The following is a 16,812-nucleotide window of genomic DNA, read 5'->3' on the forward strand; positions in this document are numbered from 1 at the left end:
ATAGGAAAAAACCTACGTGATGGAAAACAGTGGAATCTGGTAACCTGGCATATGGGCAACAGGAAACACCATGTCTGACAGGCCACACACAGAACCCCGATAGGCCACATGGCTTCTTCTTTCAAGCAGTTAGCAGAGGGAAGAGAATATTAATTTCCTGGCTGAAATTTGCAGATAGTTTTTGGTGCGTGTTCACTGCACGAAGCTGGTTGCAGGGCCCGGCCACCTGACTGCCGAACATCATTTAGAAAGTTTGTCAGAACTTCGTTCTCCATTCGTTCTCGCCTGCACTCTGTGTTTCTTCATTGAAATCAGCGGAGTTACACGGAGGAGCTGAGAATCTGGCCTCGATGAAATCCCGTCTGCCACACCTCCTTCGGCTGATTCAGAATCTACCGCCACAGAACACACGGAGTCACTCCAGGCTGTCTACCGGTGACCTCAGACCCGAAGGAGTATAATCGTTAACACGGCGAGGGCTGACGCCCTTTTCCTGAAATGCTGCCAGAAGCTCTGAGCAAGGCTCAAAGGAAGAAAGAGCCTTAGAATTTGTGTGATCCTGTTCATGGGACACCCTGCGCTCAAGATGATAGTTGTGCCCTTATGGGGTTTATTCTCTTCACCACTTAGTTCTGACAGGGCAGGTTCATCTGACAACCATGGGCCAGAGCCGTAGCTGGGGTGAATCGTCATAGCTGAGTCAGCAATAGGGGGGCTTTGCTGATTTCCAGTAGCTGAGGTTGTCATATGTTCTAGTTTACTGTGCATTGTATTAGATGGTGCCGGTTTTCTCCCCCACCTTCTTTGCCCTTCCATTTGTAAGTCATTAGAAACAAACAATTTGGGAGTTGAAGGGCTACATCCCCTGACGGTGGAGGTACGTGAGAGGAATGTGGAAATTAGGGGAGCATAAACTCATTTTACCAGCTAGTAGCCTCAGGGTGCAAAGACCATCGGCTGGTGTGTGTGTGGTCGTTCTGCTGAGGTTTCCATGGTTAAGTTATCCCCAGGATAAAGGGTTTCAGGGCCGTGAATCAGGTCTGTGAGTAGAGGGGCCTGCTTTTACTCACAGGACCCTACAGCAACGTCTATGTCTTCCTGAAGCAAAATAAACGTTTGATGTGAAGGATGGTTTGAGACGGGACACCAAAAAAGGGCTCTCAAAGAGAACATAACAACGGCCAGACTGGGTCAGACCAAAGGTCCATCTAGCCCAGTGTCCTGTCTGCCGACAGTGGTCCTTGACAGGTGCCCCAGAAGGAATTAACAGAACAGGGAATCATCCAGTGATTCATCCTCTGTCATCCATTCCCAGCCTCTGACCAACAGGCTTAGGGACACCACCCCTGCCCATCCTGGCTAAGTATTGATGGACCTAGCTGCTGTAAATTTATCTAGCTCCATTTAGAACCCCATTCAAGTCCTGGCCTTCACAATGTCCACTGGCAAGGAGTTCCACAGGTTGACTGTGTGCTGTGTGAAGAAATGCTTCCTTGTGTTTGTTTTAAACCTCTGCCTGTTCATTTGATTTGGTGACCCCTCGTTGTGTTATGGGAACCAGTCAATCACTTTTCCTTATTCACTGTCTCTGAGAAGGACGGATTTCTGTTTCCAAATGGTACCAAAGGGCCAGCCTGGCAAACAGGATCAGGATCGGGCAGTACCTCATCCCACCAAAGAAAGCTCCGCCCTAGCTTGGGATCAGGTTGGTAATGTTTGAACTGTGTCCATCGCCCATTGTGCCAGGCCCAGGCACTAAAAGGGTCTAAGCACATGAGTTCAGTGCAAATTCCAGACTAATGGTGCCTGCCTTTCAAATGGCACTTCTTGCTCGTGATCACATTGGGCACCATTAGGAGATGGATGTTCATCCCCCTGTGCTCGTAGGGGGTGTACTGACCTCTCTCCCCCCGTCCCCCATGGCAAACCTAGGGGTGAGACCTGCCCAGGTTTTAATGTTGCTCACGTTTTTTTCTGGCCTGTTGTGCAGTCACAACTTGACTTGTTTTCAGCACAGGAAGCATAATGCCGAGGCTTTTAGGGTTTGTTCATTTCTACTCCTGCACGCTGGAGCTAAACCAGAGGCTTTGTGGTTCCGCCACCTAATTCTGGGTGTGTTGCTGCATCTAAACATGGGGCAGTTTCGTTTCTCTGGAAGTGTGCATCCTGCAAGACCTTGACACAGGTGAGCGGCCGGGTGGTAAATGATTTACGGGGCCAGAGCTGAACGAACTTCGAATGGGATCCTAGAGCCCCAGAGCAGTGGTGCGGAGCTGCATGCAGGAAGTCAGTGGAATGGCATTCCTGGAGGGTAATGGGCTGTCCAACAGCAGGAAGCTTTCAGGGGCGCTGCTCAAAGGATGTGTGTTCTAAACGTTTGCTTCTTCAGGATAACTCGGGTGAAAAAGAGAAAGCCGATTCCCTTCATTGTAGGGCAGGGGTGTCAGATCCTGGCCACTAAAAGGCCAACAGACAGACTAGGGGTATGTCTACGCTACCACCCTAGTTCGAACTAGGAGGGTAATGTAGGCATATCGCACTTGCAAAAGAAGCCCGGGATTTGAATTTCCCGGGCTTCATTTGCATAAGCCGGCCGGCGCCATTTTTAAATGCCGGCTTGTTCGAACCTCGTGCCGCGCGGCTGCACGCGGCACGGGCTAGATAGTTCGAACTAGCAAGCCATTCCGCACTATCTGTACGCCTCGTTCCACGGGCTTCATTTGCAAGTGCGGTATGCCTACATTACCCCGCTAGTTTCAACTAGCGGGGTAGTGTAGACATACCCTAGGAATGTAATAATATAACCGTTTAAATAGTTAACGAAGACAATGGTATTTGGAGATCAGGAAATAGGAAGGAAGATCAGTGTCTGTGGGATCAAACTGGAGAACGTAGAGAAGCTCACGTATTTGGGGAGCAACATGATGTGTGATCTAGACTGTAAGAAGGAAATAGAGACTAGAATAGTGAAAGCAAGAGCGAGTTTGAAGGCGATGGATAAAATCTGGAAAAGTAAAGCGATTAGCTTAGGAACGCAGCTGAGCATCTTGAAGACGTGTGTATTTAGCAGCATGTTGTACGGATGTGAGACATGGGTGATAACAAAAGATTGGAAGAGAAGGATATTGGAAGAGAAGGATATTGGCATTCGAGAGGAGTTGTTATAGAAAGATCCTGAGACTAGGATGGATGCAGAAGGTCACCAACGAGGAATTTATATAGGCAGATACAGCCAAAAGAGAATCTACCGCGGACGGTTATACAATGGAAGTCACAGCTATTCGAGCAAAAAGTTAAGACGCTGGTATTTGGCATAATACATGGTCCAAATAGGAGAGGTAGACCCCACAGAGAAGGGGTAGATGATCCAGTAGATTGGTGCGGAGCTAGTCTACAGAAACTAAGCCGCTCCGCACTGGACAGGGAAAGATGGAAGGAAATAGTGAGGGAGTTTGAGCCTATGGTTGTTGATGATGACTGAAGATGATAAGAAGCCCGGGCTTATCGGTTACTGTTAACGGAACCAGGCTCCATGCAGGCTCCGGGCCCTGCTCCCGGGGAGCCGGCTTCTGCCTCGTGCTGCTGCCTCTGATACAGAGGCAGCAGTGCAGGGTTACAGCCGGCTCCCCAGAAGTGTGGCTGGCAGGTGGGAGCCAGTACACGCCGGGAGCCGGCTTAAAAGCTGACTTCTAGCGTGCACTGGCTCCTGCAGAGCTGTGGGCTTTGCAGTATAAAGCTTATACTGCTGAGGCTACAGCACAGCCAGCTCCCCGGGAATGGATAAATAAGCCTGCTTATTTACAGGCAAAGAGCTTTGTGGTCCATAAGGGAGAAGAAAGCGTGCGAGCTTGTGCAACAGACACACTCGGTGGGGTTACTAGGGAAGTGACAAGTTTCATCCTCTCAGGACAGCTTCACCTCCAGAGAGCCAGCCCCAGGGCTAAGTGCCCCTCCCTCCTCTTTGAAGGGGGTAAACAGGGCAGCTGTAACACCGTGTTCTGGCTGGCTGCATCTCATGGCAGCAGTGGCGCTGCGGTAGCCGAGGAGAATTTGCCCTTGGCGTTGAAAGTTCCACCATGCTCGTGCGGAGGGCCGTGTTCTGGTCCGTTGCACCAGTGTAAATCTGGAACCAGCTCCCTTTGCAAATCTGGAGTAATTCCATTGGCACTAGCGGAGTGCAGAATCAGTCCTTAAGAGCCAAATTCGCTCCTGATCCACAACCCGAAATGGGTTTCCCCTGGGATGAATGGCAGGCGGATTGGGTGTAGGTTGGCTTTTATTCTACATTAAAACCACTGAAGGCCTGGGGCAATTTGACAGATCTCAGGTGTCGGATTAACTTGGCTGCTTTGCTTGTCAGTGGTGCTTGCTGCTCCTATGTCATTCTGACAACTTTTGAAACACAGTCACTAAACATCCCCTTCACAGCCACATTCAGGGCACAGTTTTTGTCTGAGGCCCCATGATACTCGGGTGGTGCTGTTAGAAGGACGGAATTATTTCTCTTTATTATTTGTGGTGGTGTGTCTAGGAATCTGAGTAACAGAGCCGGACCCCATTGTGCTAGGCACTGTACACACTGAGCGTGAAGAGACCGTTCCCAACAGCCTCCAAAAACCCAAGCGACAGAAATGTAGCAATTCCAGTTTTATGTTCGTGTCTTAAGTTTTGCACGTATTGGACTAGTGTCGATTTTTTGCACGTGCAGAATAGACCGGTGATTCTCAAAGTATGGTTCATGGACCACTAGTGGTTGACGATCGTCTTGCAGGTGGGCCACAGGCTCGGGGGTCGCCTCCCTGCAGCAGGGAGCCTGCACTGGTGTTCCAGCCCCCCCACCCCTGCACGAGGTTGGAGTGCCAGCGCCGGCTTTCCGCTGTAGGATGGATGTAGTAACAGCAGTGCAGGATATCGCTCTCCTGTAGGCTTTCCCCACTGCTCCCATTGGCCAGAATCAGAGCCAATGGGAGCAGTGAAGGGTGGTGCCTGGGAGTGACAGGAGACACGGAGCCAGACCCTTCAGACTTAGACCATGCACCTTCATCTTCCTCATGCACCCTCTTGCGCTGAAACCCCACGGCTGCACCCTCCCCCCCACCCAGATTGTCCACTTCCATCCCACTCCTGCACCCTACCTCCTGGCCAGACCCCGCACCCTTACCCTCTCCTGCAGCCATTTTGTCATCCTGCATGGTTGGCTGGTGGTCCGCGGAAAGGGCTGCATTGAACGGGGTGGGCCACAGGCCCAAAAGTTTGAGAACCACTGGACTAGACCAATAAAAATGTGCATTTCCTGCTCTGCCGTTGCCCCAGCTGAGGGGTAATTCAGTAAGGAAGGCCCCCTGCGGTGAATAACGTAAAACATATCCCTTAGGAAGTTCAGTTTAATATCAGAGGCTTTGGGGGCAAGTCCAGGCGGCTAGTTTCCCATAGAGCCATCGCATTCCAAAGAGTTCTGCTCCTGTGTTATCACACACAGTGTTTGGGATTGTTTGATTTCCCTGGAACGATGCAGAATTCACGTGAGAGGCAACAGGCTAGCTGCTGCAGCCGCTGCACCAGTGACTTCCGTGAAACTAGTCCCGTTTACACCAGCTGGGGACTGGGGCCAGATAGGGAAGCGTGTTATTGTGGAGTTTATTTTCTCCATCTACGCCTCTCTGCCGTCTTACAGACATCGGAACTCAGAGCCCTTGGGGTCGGAACGTGAAATCAGGCTGTCTTATCCAAGGGCTAGATTCTCCTGTTGGCAAAACTGGTGTAACTCCAAAGAAGTCTGGAGTTCTGCCACATCCCCAGGGATGGGATTAAGATGAGACTCTGGCCTCTAGCCGGGAAGACAATGCACAAAATCAAGGCTTTCTCCAAAGTCAGTGGCTGTCTTTCCCGTTCATGGCTGAGTTGAGTCTGATCAGAGCGGGGTTTGCTCCTTGGTACTGAACAGTTTCACCTTGTAAATTGCCTAGGCAGGTTGTGGAATCTCCGTCCCTGGAGGTTTTAAAGAGCAGGTGAGACAGACATCTATCAGGGTGGTCTTAGATGGTGCCTGGTCCTGCCAGTGAGTGCAGGGGACTGGGCTAGAAGAGCTCTCAAGATCCCTTCCAGACCTATGAACCTACAAGCGTAAAAAACCACATGGTTCAAGCCCGACTCTTCTTGCTTTAGAGGCTTCCAGTTTTAAGCACAAGCGAAGGAAATCCGGTGTGGCCGTCCCTACCATCTTAGTCGAGATGCTGTGTGCCTGCAAGTTACTTGCCTCCCACCCCTCTCAACCAGGTGAAAAATGGGGGCTCGGGAGTTTTCATTCTTGGCTCCCACTGAAGTGAAGAGCAGAACTCCCGCTAGCCTCCTAAGACAGGCCGTACACTGGCCTTCCAGCCCTTGCCTACCTGCTCAGTATCCAAAGCTGGTTTACTTATAATTTGCTCTTTCAATTCCACCTCTTTGAAGTTTATAAGCTAAGTGCCGAGTGCTGTTTTTAGCTGATCCTGTGGATGAAGTATGTAAATGTCTCCTTTGCAACATGTGGCCCATGGGGCGCAGACAATGTCTAAGATTTCCAAAGGGGCTCGTGCCTCTATTTGAAAATGTGTAGGGGTCCACAAGGGAAAAAAGATTGAAACCCACTGCTCTAAGGTAGGGGTGTAAAATCCTGTGTAAGGGGAGGCCGCTTCAGCCTGGCTGGAGCAGCCCCTACCTGCAGGGTGCCAACGCCCACCACACCGGGGTGTTCTGGCCAGAGCAGGCTGGGGTTCCTCCAACATGGCCAGAGGAGCACCTGTCTGTGGAGGGGACATTCTTCCCCCCTTCATGTCTGTATGGTGTGGGCGGGGGGAGCGGGGGGATTTAAAGACCTCTTTTTTTTTTTTTTTGCTTAACCAATTTTCCCTCTGCTTTGTGAAAGTATATGGCAACCCTACATCTGCGGGGCTGAAGCAGCCCCCTGTCCAAGCCAGGCAGGAGCTGTTCCATCCCCTACCGGTTAACCAGTTAAATATTCACATCCCTACTCTAAGGAGAAATGGGGAGAGTCATTAGGAGAAATAACTTGGTTGGACCTTCCATATGGAAATCCCATTAAACAGAAGAGCTGTGGCAACGAACGGCAGTGCTGCAGAGCAGAGCCAGCTCACCGCCCTGAATTTACCTCAGCAGAGCCTACGCAGGGGTGGGGATAAGGATGTCAGTGCGCAGATGACCACACGATTAACCGATAAGCTGGGCTTATCAGTTAATTCTGTCGACTGCACACATCCTCCCCCCCCCCCATGCTGCCTCTGTATCAGAGGCAGCAAGTGGGGGGAGGCGGGAGCCAGTGCCTGCGGGGAGCACGCTTTATGCCGGCCCCCAACAAACACCGGGTCTGCCTTCCCCCCTTGAATGCCTCTGATGGAGAGGCTGCAGCACGGAGTGTGGGGCGCAGGCTGGAGCTGATATGCTAGGGGAGCTGGATTTCAAGTGCGTGCTGGCTCCATGGACTCACCTGCCCCCCTCCTTGCTGCCTCCTACAGCAAATTGGAGGGTGGGATCGATTCCATTTGCCCTCCACACACACACATATTACCTCTTTCTAGGGCTACTAAGGCACTGAAAAATTCTAGGGTTTTTGGCCGATAACTTAGCAGTTAGCTGACAGGAGCCCTGAATCTCTCAGGGTATGTCTGTACTTGCACCCTAGTTCGAACTAGGGCTGCAAATGTAGGCATTCGAAATTGTCAGTGAAGCGGGGATTTAAATATCCCGCGCTTCATTAGCATGATCTCGCCAGCGGGTTACTCCAATTAACAGCTGTTTCGAAAGTGAAAGTGCACGCCAGGACACGTTAGAGTAATGTTAATTCGAACCAAGGGGTTTGGTTCGAACCAACGCGTCCCAGAGACTGGATCAGACCAATGGTCCCTCTAGCCCAGTATCCTGTCTTGCAATACCAGCCAATGCCAGGTGTTGGCATCAACAGAACAGGGAATGTTCCATCCCCTGTTGCTCATTCCCGGCTTCTGGCAAACAGAAGCTAGGGACAGCATCCCTGCCCACTCTGGCTAGTAGACATTGATGGACCTAACTTCCTTGAACTTATTTTGCTCTTATTGGAACCCTGTTACAGTGTGGGCCTTTCCACCATGCCCTAGCAAGGAGTTCCACAGGTTGATTGTGAAGAAATAATTTGTTTTAAATCTGCTGTTTAAATACGTCATTAATTCTTGTGTTATCTTAGTGAAGGAGTTAATAACATTTCCTTCTTCTATTTTTCCACACTATTCATGATTTTCTCGATCTCTGCCATATCCCCCCCACCGTTTAGTCGTTTCTTTTCCAAGCTGAAAAGTCGCCGTCTTGTTAATATTGCCTCATATGGAAGCTGTTCCTTACCCCTAATCATTTCTGTTGCACTTTCTGTACCTTTTCCAAATCCAATATATTCTTTTCAGATGGGGCAACCAAATCTGCACGCCGTATTCAAGATGTGGGCACACCATGACTTTATATAGAGGCAATATGATATTTTCTGTCTTACTATCTATTCCTTTCCCAATGAATCCCAATATTGGGTTGGTTTTTTTTAATTTTTAGATTGCCACAATGATCAGATCTTTTCAGGGAACTGTCCACAAATTCCAAGATCTCTTTTTTGAGTGGAAACTGCTCATTTAGACCCCATCATTTTTGTGTGTATAGTTGAGATTATATCTTTTCCATGTGCATTACTTTCCATTTATCAACACAGAATTCCATCTGCCCGTGCGTTGCCCACTCGCCCCGTTTGTGGGTCCCTTTGTAACTCTTTGCAGTCAGCTTTGGACTGAACTATTTTGAGTAATTTTGGACGAGGGGCAAATGTTGCCACCCTTTTGTCAAGAACATTTAAAAGTTGAACAGTAACTGGTCCAAACAGTACTCCTCCCCGCCCCCACCCCTGTCTTTTAAGTATCTGGCAATATTTTCATGATGATCTAAGCATCCCTTAATTAGTTGAATGCCCAGTCTTTTGTTCTTCTTAATCACCTGCCTCCCTCCTTTTATAAGGGACTTCCAGCCCCAAAAGGCAAAGCTGCAAACAGCTCAAACAATTGCAGTTAAGATTTTGGAGCCAGAGCACGCAGCTTTACGCAGACCTCACGTATGAAAAGCCAAGGGCTCAAACTCAGGAGTAGCCCCCCAATCCTCGCATAAATAGTGCCCATGATCAGAGGCAGCGCGGCAGGCAGGATCCGGTCTGCACAGGGAGCTGGGTTTTAAACGCGAGGTGGCAGTGGGGCCAGGCGTGTGCTGGCTGCCAGTCCCGCCCCTGGGGACCATGGAATAGTCATGGAAGGGTTACATTTTGATGTGGTTACGACACTTCAATTACACGCTCTCCAACATTCCTGTTGAGAAACAGTGCGTTAGAAGGTAGGGCAGAAAGTCAGAGCCCCCATTGTATTAGGAAGTCCCTTAACCTCTGTGTCTGTTCCCCACCATGTGCCATTACCTGTGCATTGAAAACTCTGTTTACATGATGCATCGAGCTCTTTGAGACTCTTTGCGGGGCGCTTCTTGCCGCAGAAACGCCGTGCGGTGGAATCTGTTTAGACAGGTGGAATGGGAGAGAGGGCGCCCACTCTCTGTGAGTGATGGGAATGGAAGAAGGATCAGGGTGGTGGGTAAATAGTGTTTTGGGTAAGTGTGTAGTTCCAGTGTAACTGAGATAGACCCCTGGCGGCACAGCCTGGTTGTGAATAGCTTTCCCTCCTCGCCGCAGGTAATAGGAGTTCTGCTAGAATGTGGCTGATGGGTGTTGGATTATTTCCTGTCTAGCTCCGTCACTGTACTGGGGGGGGGGGGGGGGGGGGGGAGAAGGGTTGGTTTGTTGTTTTTCTTTAGACTCAAAAGTAACCAGAGTTGCTTTTAGCCCAGCAGTTTTCATTCTGCCCTTGATTCAGCAAGGTAAGTGAGCTCATGCGTAACTGATTAAATCGGGGAGGGGAAGGGGAAATTATTTGCATTCAGAGTTAGGTACAAGCCCATGCTAAAATGGTTGCTGGTGCCTTCGGAACAAGAACTGATTTTGAATATTTCACCTAACAAGAGCAGAATATTGTTTCTGACCATTATTCCCCCTACGAGAGTTAACAGCTTGTTCTAGCCTGTTCGGTCCCCAAGGCTGTCTGAAGTTAATACTGGGAAAGTCAGTTCATCTAATGTTTAGGTATTGGTTGAAAGCCCTCCTGAACCTCCAGCAAATGATGGGCAGAAGGTATGAGAGGAAAGGAGTTGAAATTTAATGGGAAACTTTCATGCTCAATCAAGTTGCAAAAAAGTGTATTTGCACCTCGGATAGTTTCTTTTTAATGAGATTTTAAACCTAATTCTCTTCCCCCAAACTCGGGGAGGTTTGACAGCATGTGGCTGTGAAATGGATTTGTAAGTCTGAATGATGCCATAATTGCTCCCCCCACCCCCGCTTTTAATAGATTGTGGCATGTTACAGTTAAAAAGCAATACAAGGCCAGCATGTATGGGAAGGCCAGAAGGTTAGTCTGATAAAGAGGAGCAGTTTGATGTATGATGCCATGTTGCTGCTCTGACTTGGCAGAAGAATTCAGGAAGAATTCAGTTTTACAGAGTTTAGCTATTGCGATGTCTCACCATCCTGTCACTTAGGGCCTGATCCACAGTGGGGTGGGGTGGAGATTTTGGTTGTCTTGATTTGGCTTTAGAGCAGGTCTTCACAGCTGTCCAAACTCAGGGAAGCCTAAAAGGTTGCAGAGATGTAGCTGAAGGCACAAAGGGACCCGCCAGATCAGGCCGTAGGTGAATATTTGGTTCTGCTGCTGGCCCAGGAGCTGGAGTTTTGAAGCCAGTGCCGAAGAGGAAAACATTTCATTCACAAGTGTCTTATTCTTTTGTGAATGGAGCCGGGGCAGGCGGGAAGCCGAAAGCTTTTTGACAGATGGGTGGCATGTAGGTCCCAGGGATGATCCTGCAAACCCGTGAGTGGTCTCATCGTTTGGGATTGCTGCCACAGAGCAGGGGGAATCGGGCATCATTTTGTACAGCACCTTTCACGGTACCTTCCCCCTCCCAACACTCTCCAAGACATTGGAGGGCTGATCTCTCTTGCCCAGATCTGCTGAGCTCTGACACCACCACCTGTGAGTTCTGAGCCCAATCACCAAACCTCCGTCCAATAGGATAGTATTCCAGGTGCCAGAATTAGTGGCATGATGCTTTGACGGTGACCCTGTGAATGGAAGGCCACTGACTAATCCGTCAAGGCCCTCTCAGGCTGCAACACGGCACCCCTGGGCTACGTCTAGACTGGCATGATTTTCCGCAAATGCTTTTAACGGAAAAGTTTTTCCGTTAAAAGCATTTGTGGAAAAGAGCGTCTAGATTGGCACGGACGCTTTTGCGCAAAAGCACTTTTTGCGGAAAAGCATCTGTGCCAATCTAGACGCGATTTTGTGCAAGAAAGCCCCAATCACCGTTTTCACCATCGGGGCTTTTTTTGCGCAAAACGGTCCTGAGCTGTCTACACTGGCCCTCTTGCGCAAATACATTTGCGCAAGAGGGCTTTTTCCCGAACGGGAGCAGCATAGTATTTGCTCAAGAACACTGACAATCTTCCATCAGATCGTCAGTGTTCTTGCACAAATTCAAGCGGCCAGTGTAGACAGCTGGCAAGTTTTTCCGCAAAAGCAGCTGCTTTTGCGGAAAAACTTGCCAATCTAGATGCAGCCCTGGTGTCCAGCGAAGATGGTCCCCAGGAGGGATAACAAAAGAAGACTTCAGCATTTGTGCTGTTCACACTGTCAGCCGCCCTACGAGTCCTGTGTCCTCCTGCCAGCGTGGTCATCGTTGAAGGGGTTGTGCTTGTGACATTAATGCCTTGTCAGGCAAACGACTTTAAGGTTTCTTTTAGTGTTTGCTGCATGGAGTGACTGACCTGTAGCTATGCACAGTTTTGTTTTAATTTGACTTGTTGAGACTTGGCAAGAGAGACGTGCGTGCGTGCGTGCGTGCGTGTGTGTGTGTGTGTGTGGATGTGGGGGAGTGTAGGGGTGTGTGTTTAGGCTTAAAATATCAATATTAGACACAAAAAGTAGATTTATGCAACTAGGCTAACTAGTGGGCAGGTGTTCGTTTTTTAAGAACTGGAGATAAGGCTCTTCCAGAGACATGCAGCCCTAATTAACCATTTCATTAGCGTCACTTGCGGCGTCTGGACGCATGTGGTTATGGCTAACCAACAGATCCAATGCGATACCCTTTTGTCCCGAGGATGATGCAGCTAAAGGCAGCAATTGCTCCATTCGGCACTTCTGCCGGCCTCCATCAGCCTCAAAGCACTGGCGTCCTCTCGCCGTCCGAACGCTCAGGCGAGAAAGCGGTTAGTCTGCTTGGCTAGAGAGGAAAAGAATAGTGACAGTTGCTGGATGGGGGAATGACTCCACAAAGGAATGACCCTGGAGGAAAGAGAAGAGGGGGGAAAGCAAATCCTGCCTCTCCCTGGCCCCCCGGCTGCTATTAAAACGTTAGACACAGGCCTCAAAGTCAAAAGGCAAGGCGACAGACGGTCCTTTCACGGTGCCTGCTGTTCCTTAGAAAAGGTGGGTTTCTAAGGAACACTGCAGAAGAATGTGGGATGGCAGGCTGGAGGGCAGAGGCTCCCCTATTGTCTGCTTTCAGTCAATAGGGCTTCATGTTGACACAGGGATTTTTGCAGGCAAAAGGTGTAGAAGGGACAGTCTTCTCCCCTCACTGGCTGTTTCCTTGGTTAAACCCAACCACCAAAACATCAGGCAGCTTCAAGGAAATATTTGTCGGTTCAAATGTATTTATTGAAACTCAGACTTTGTAAAGAGGAATTTTGTTGCCAAAAACTATTTTAAGGGGCTTTTTTTTATTACTTAAAATACACAACCCTCCTGTTGTTTAAGGGGAAGCACAAGTTAGATCCATCCCTATTCCTGTTTTTCTCTTTCATTCTTGCAGTCTGTTTGTGTCTCTTTTCTGTCTGGCTTGTACTGCAACCGCTGAAATACTTTAGGTTAGTAATTTCAAAACCCTCCAAGTGTCTGAAGGTCTGATATCCCACTAACTTAATGGGATTCGGCCTCTTACATCAATTATGAGCTTTTCAAAATCCCATGCTGTTTATAAATCAGGGTTGGATATAGGTTGTTTAACTCTTGTTGGCCTTCAGATTTTAATCTTGGGGTTTAATTCCAGGATTAATGATGTGGGATATAGGGATGGGATGTGATACTTATGAGACTTCTCCAGATATGGAGATAGGAGAGTTCAATAATTAGCCAAAACACAGATGAGGTGATTTGGGGGAAAGAAATTAAGTAAGTCTCTTATTCATCCTGAGTGACATGATGGTTCCACTGGCACGGAAGTTTATTTCAACATTTTGTGGGTTACGAAATGCAATTCTGCCCTAATACTAATAAGTATGTCATCCTCTAGGTAAGGCAGAGATACATTTACTCATATGATGCAGGGTGCTTTCCATAAGTCAATTAATTCTATAAAAGAGCTTTAACTTTGCTGCAAAAGTGATATTGAACAATGGCACCATATGCCATAAAAAGTCACACCCTACTTTTAGGAAAATGCAGGACAATGTAGCACTTTAAAGACTAACAAGATGGTTTATTAGATGATGAGCTTTCGTGGGCCAGACCCACTTCCTCAGATCAAAAGTGGGTCTGGCCCACGAAAGCTCATCATCTAATAAACCATCTTGTTAGTCTTTAAAGTGCTACATTGTCCTGCATTTTGCTTCAGCTACCCCAGACTAACACGGCTACATCTCTATCACTATCCTACTTTTAGGGTGTGTCTAAACTACACGGCTCCATTGATGGAGCCATGTAGATTAGGCTGATCGGAAAAGGGAAATGAAGGGAAATAAATAATCGCAGCTTCATTTAAATTTACATGGCTGCCGCGCTGAGCCGACAAACAGCTGATCAGATGTTTGTCGGCTCAGCGCGCTAGTCTGGACACTCCCGCGCCGACCTGAAAGCCCTTTATCGACCTCCCCGTTATGCCTCGTAGGATGAGGTTTACCGGGGCTGCCGACAAAGGGCTTTCATGTCGGCAGGGGAGCGTCCAGGCTAGCGCGCTGAGCCGACAAACAGCTGATCAGCTGTTTGTCGGCTCAGCGTGGCAGCCATGTAAATTTAAATGAAGCTGCGATTATTTAAATCGCGGCTTCATTTTCCTTTGCCGAACAAACAAATCTACATGGCTCCATTGATGGAGCCATGTAGTTTAGACGTACCCCTATACTCTCTAATAACACTAAAATGTCCAAAATTAATCCTTTTTGGTAATCATTTAAAGAAAAGTCAAAATGTCATATTTTCCTCCAAATTCTGGCAATAGGAAAGTGAAAATTCTCACACAAAATGTCCGGACAAATTTCTAATGAGACATTTCATTGCAAAATCAAAACTGGGAAAATTTCAAACCCATGTTGCAACTAATGTAGAAAGTACGGTGGAAAGCTACCAGGACATGTACTTCGTTGTTGTAGAAAGTTTGTGTGGGTCCGGTTCCCAAGAGGTATATCAAAAGTTAGACCACCTGCAATCAACTTGTGGGCTTGATTCTGGAAACTCTTTTCATGCTCGCTGTCCTGGCTCAAGAAAGTCCCATAGTGGGGACCACCTGTATGAGTGGAAGGCCTTAGAGCCTTATGAACTAATCCACAGAGCTCTCTGTACCCTTGCTCTTTCAACAGCCCTGTGGACATACAGCCAGTCCCCGAGTTGCAAACGGTCGACTTACAACCGTTCGCAGTTACGACCAAAACTGTCGTAAATGCTGGACCCCGAGTTACGAACGCGATCCGCGCTTACGAACAGCGTGATCGCGTGTAACTCTATGGGGTCCGACTTACAAACAAACCGAGTTACGACCAATTGCTTGGTCCGTGACCGATTCGTAAGTCAGAGAGAGGCTGTACTGGAATGGATGCATGACTTTGCAGTAGGCTTGGATTCTGTTTTTCAGGGATGAGACTGCTTTAGAAGTATTGTTTACACGTGTAGCGCCAGAAGTGTTTTGTTTCAGATAGTGTCTGGGAATAAAGGATCCCTGATGAAATTAATTTAACCCTCAATTAAACATGGCCAGGGAATTCTTCTAGCAGCAAGGGTAGCGTGCCACTGGATATGAGAGTACTTGATGGAAAGGCCACCGGGGTTTTATTTACCTGTGTGTCTGCGGGTACAGCCACTCGCCGCACCCTTTGGCCATGGATTGCTGTTCCCAGCCAATGGGAACTGCGGGAAATGGCTTACTGGTCCACGTTGCTTCCCACAGTTCCCATTGGCCAGGAAGGGTGATCTGCAACCAACTGGTGTTGTAAGCGGCCATACTTGGGGTACAAGTAAATAAAGTGCCAGCAGCCTGCCCGAGGCTAACCCTGGCAAACCGCCTCTGGCTTAGTGCCCACCCCATAATAGATCCATACTGGCCTACACCAGCGGAAGAGATTGCACTGAAAACGAATGCAAACATCAACAGAAAAGCTTAGCTGCGTGTATTCTGAGGGTGGGAATTAAATTCTTTTTGCTCTTCGCCACTTCGTTTGCCATCGTATATTTTTATTGTGAATGAATCTCCGGACTCTCCATTGAAAGGCCGTTACTTCCACATAGCCATTTGTCATGAATTGTCTGGGCTTTCCCACTTAGCGAGGGGGTCCTATTGTTTTTCATTACAATGGGGACTTTGATTCCAAAATTGTCCAGATATTTCTCCCGGTGCCTACAAAACAATACACGTTTTGCCCCTCCCTTCTAGAAAGAACAACAGCAGCCTGAGTTCCTACACTTCCCACAACCACCCTGCCTTCCCACACCAGCATTTCCAGCCTTGGGAATTCCTTTTGTTTGCTTTCAGATGAAAGACTCCTTAAAATCTTGAGGTGGTGGGAAGTAAAATACCATGGAATTGGCTAACAAGTTAAGCACAATGTTTAATCGGTTAACTGATTAAAGAGGGGGTGAGCGAGGTTGGAGCCCCATTCGCACCCACTGCAGGAAGGGGCTGTTCCAACCCACCTGTGGCCCCCCACCACAGACAAGGGTAGCCCCCTGTCTGTGGTGGGTAGGGAGCTGCTCCAGCCCTAACTGGTTCACCTTTCACGTCCCTAGTGTGGGCTAGGCAGAAAACCCATCAAAGACTTTGGATTGCAATTTGCTTTTTCTTTTCATTAAAAAAAGAGTGCGGCTGCCTGTTCTATTAACTGGATATCCTTCAGAATCACATGCTGGTTACCCAACCACTGTGCCTTTCTAGCCCGTGTCCTGGGGTGTTTAATAAACTCAGGCGTGGACAGGCGTGCCAAGCGAAATGGGCTGGTTTTAATTTAGCGTCGCTGCTTGGCCCAAGTGGTTCCCACATTGGGGGTGTGTCTAGACTACATGCCTCCGTTGACGGAGGCATGTAGATTAGCCAGATCGGCAGAGGGAAATGAAGCCGCGATTAAAATAACCGCGGCTTCATTTAAATTTAAATGGCTGCCCCGCTCTGCCAATCAGCTGTTTGTCGGCAGATCGGGGCAGTCTGGACGCGCCACGCCGACAAAGAAGCCTTTCTTGATCGGCACAGGTATGCCTCGTGAAACCAGGTTTACCTGTGCCGATCAAGAAAGGCTTCTTTGTCGGCGCGTCGCGTCCAGACTGCCTTGATCTGCCGACAAACAGCTGATCGGCAGAGCGGGGCAGCCATTTAAATTTAAATGAAGCCGCGGTTATTTTAATCGCGGCTTCATTTCCCTCTGCCGATCTGGCTAATCTACATGCCTCC

At 48.7% G+C, this 16,812-nt stretch overlaps 1 protein-coding gene across 1 annotated transcript in view; it reads left to right on the forward strand.

Annotated features, from left to right (window-relative positions):
• The window catches only part of NOTCH1 (notch receptor 1), a 105,276-nt gene that overhangs the window by 13,255 nt on the left and 75,209 nt on the right, over positions 1-16,812 (forward strand). The window lies entirely within an intron of this gene.

Source organism: Pelodiscus sinensis, chromosome 22 (assembly GCF_049634645.1).
Source record: "Pelodiscus sinensis isolate JC-2024 chromosome 22, ASM4963464v1, whole genome shotgun sequence".
NCBI lineage: Eukaryota > Metazoa > Chordata > Testudines > Trionychidae > Pelodiscus > Pelodiscus sinensis.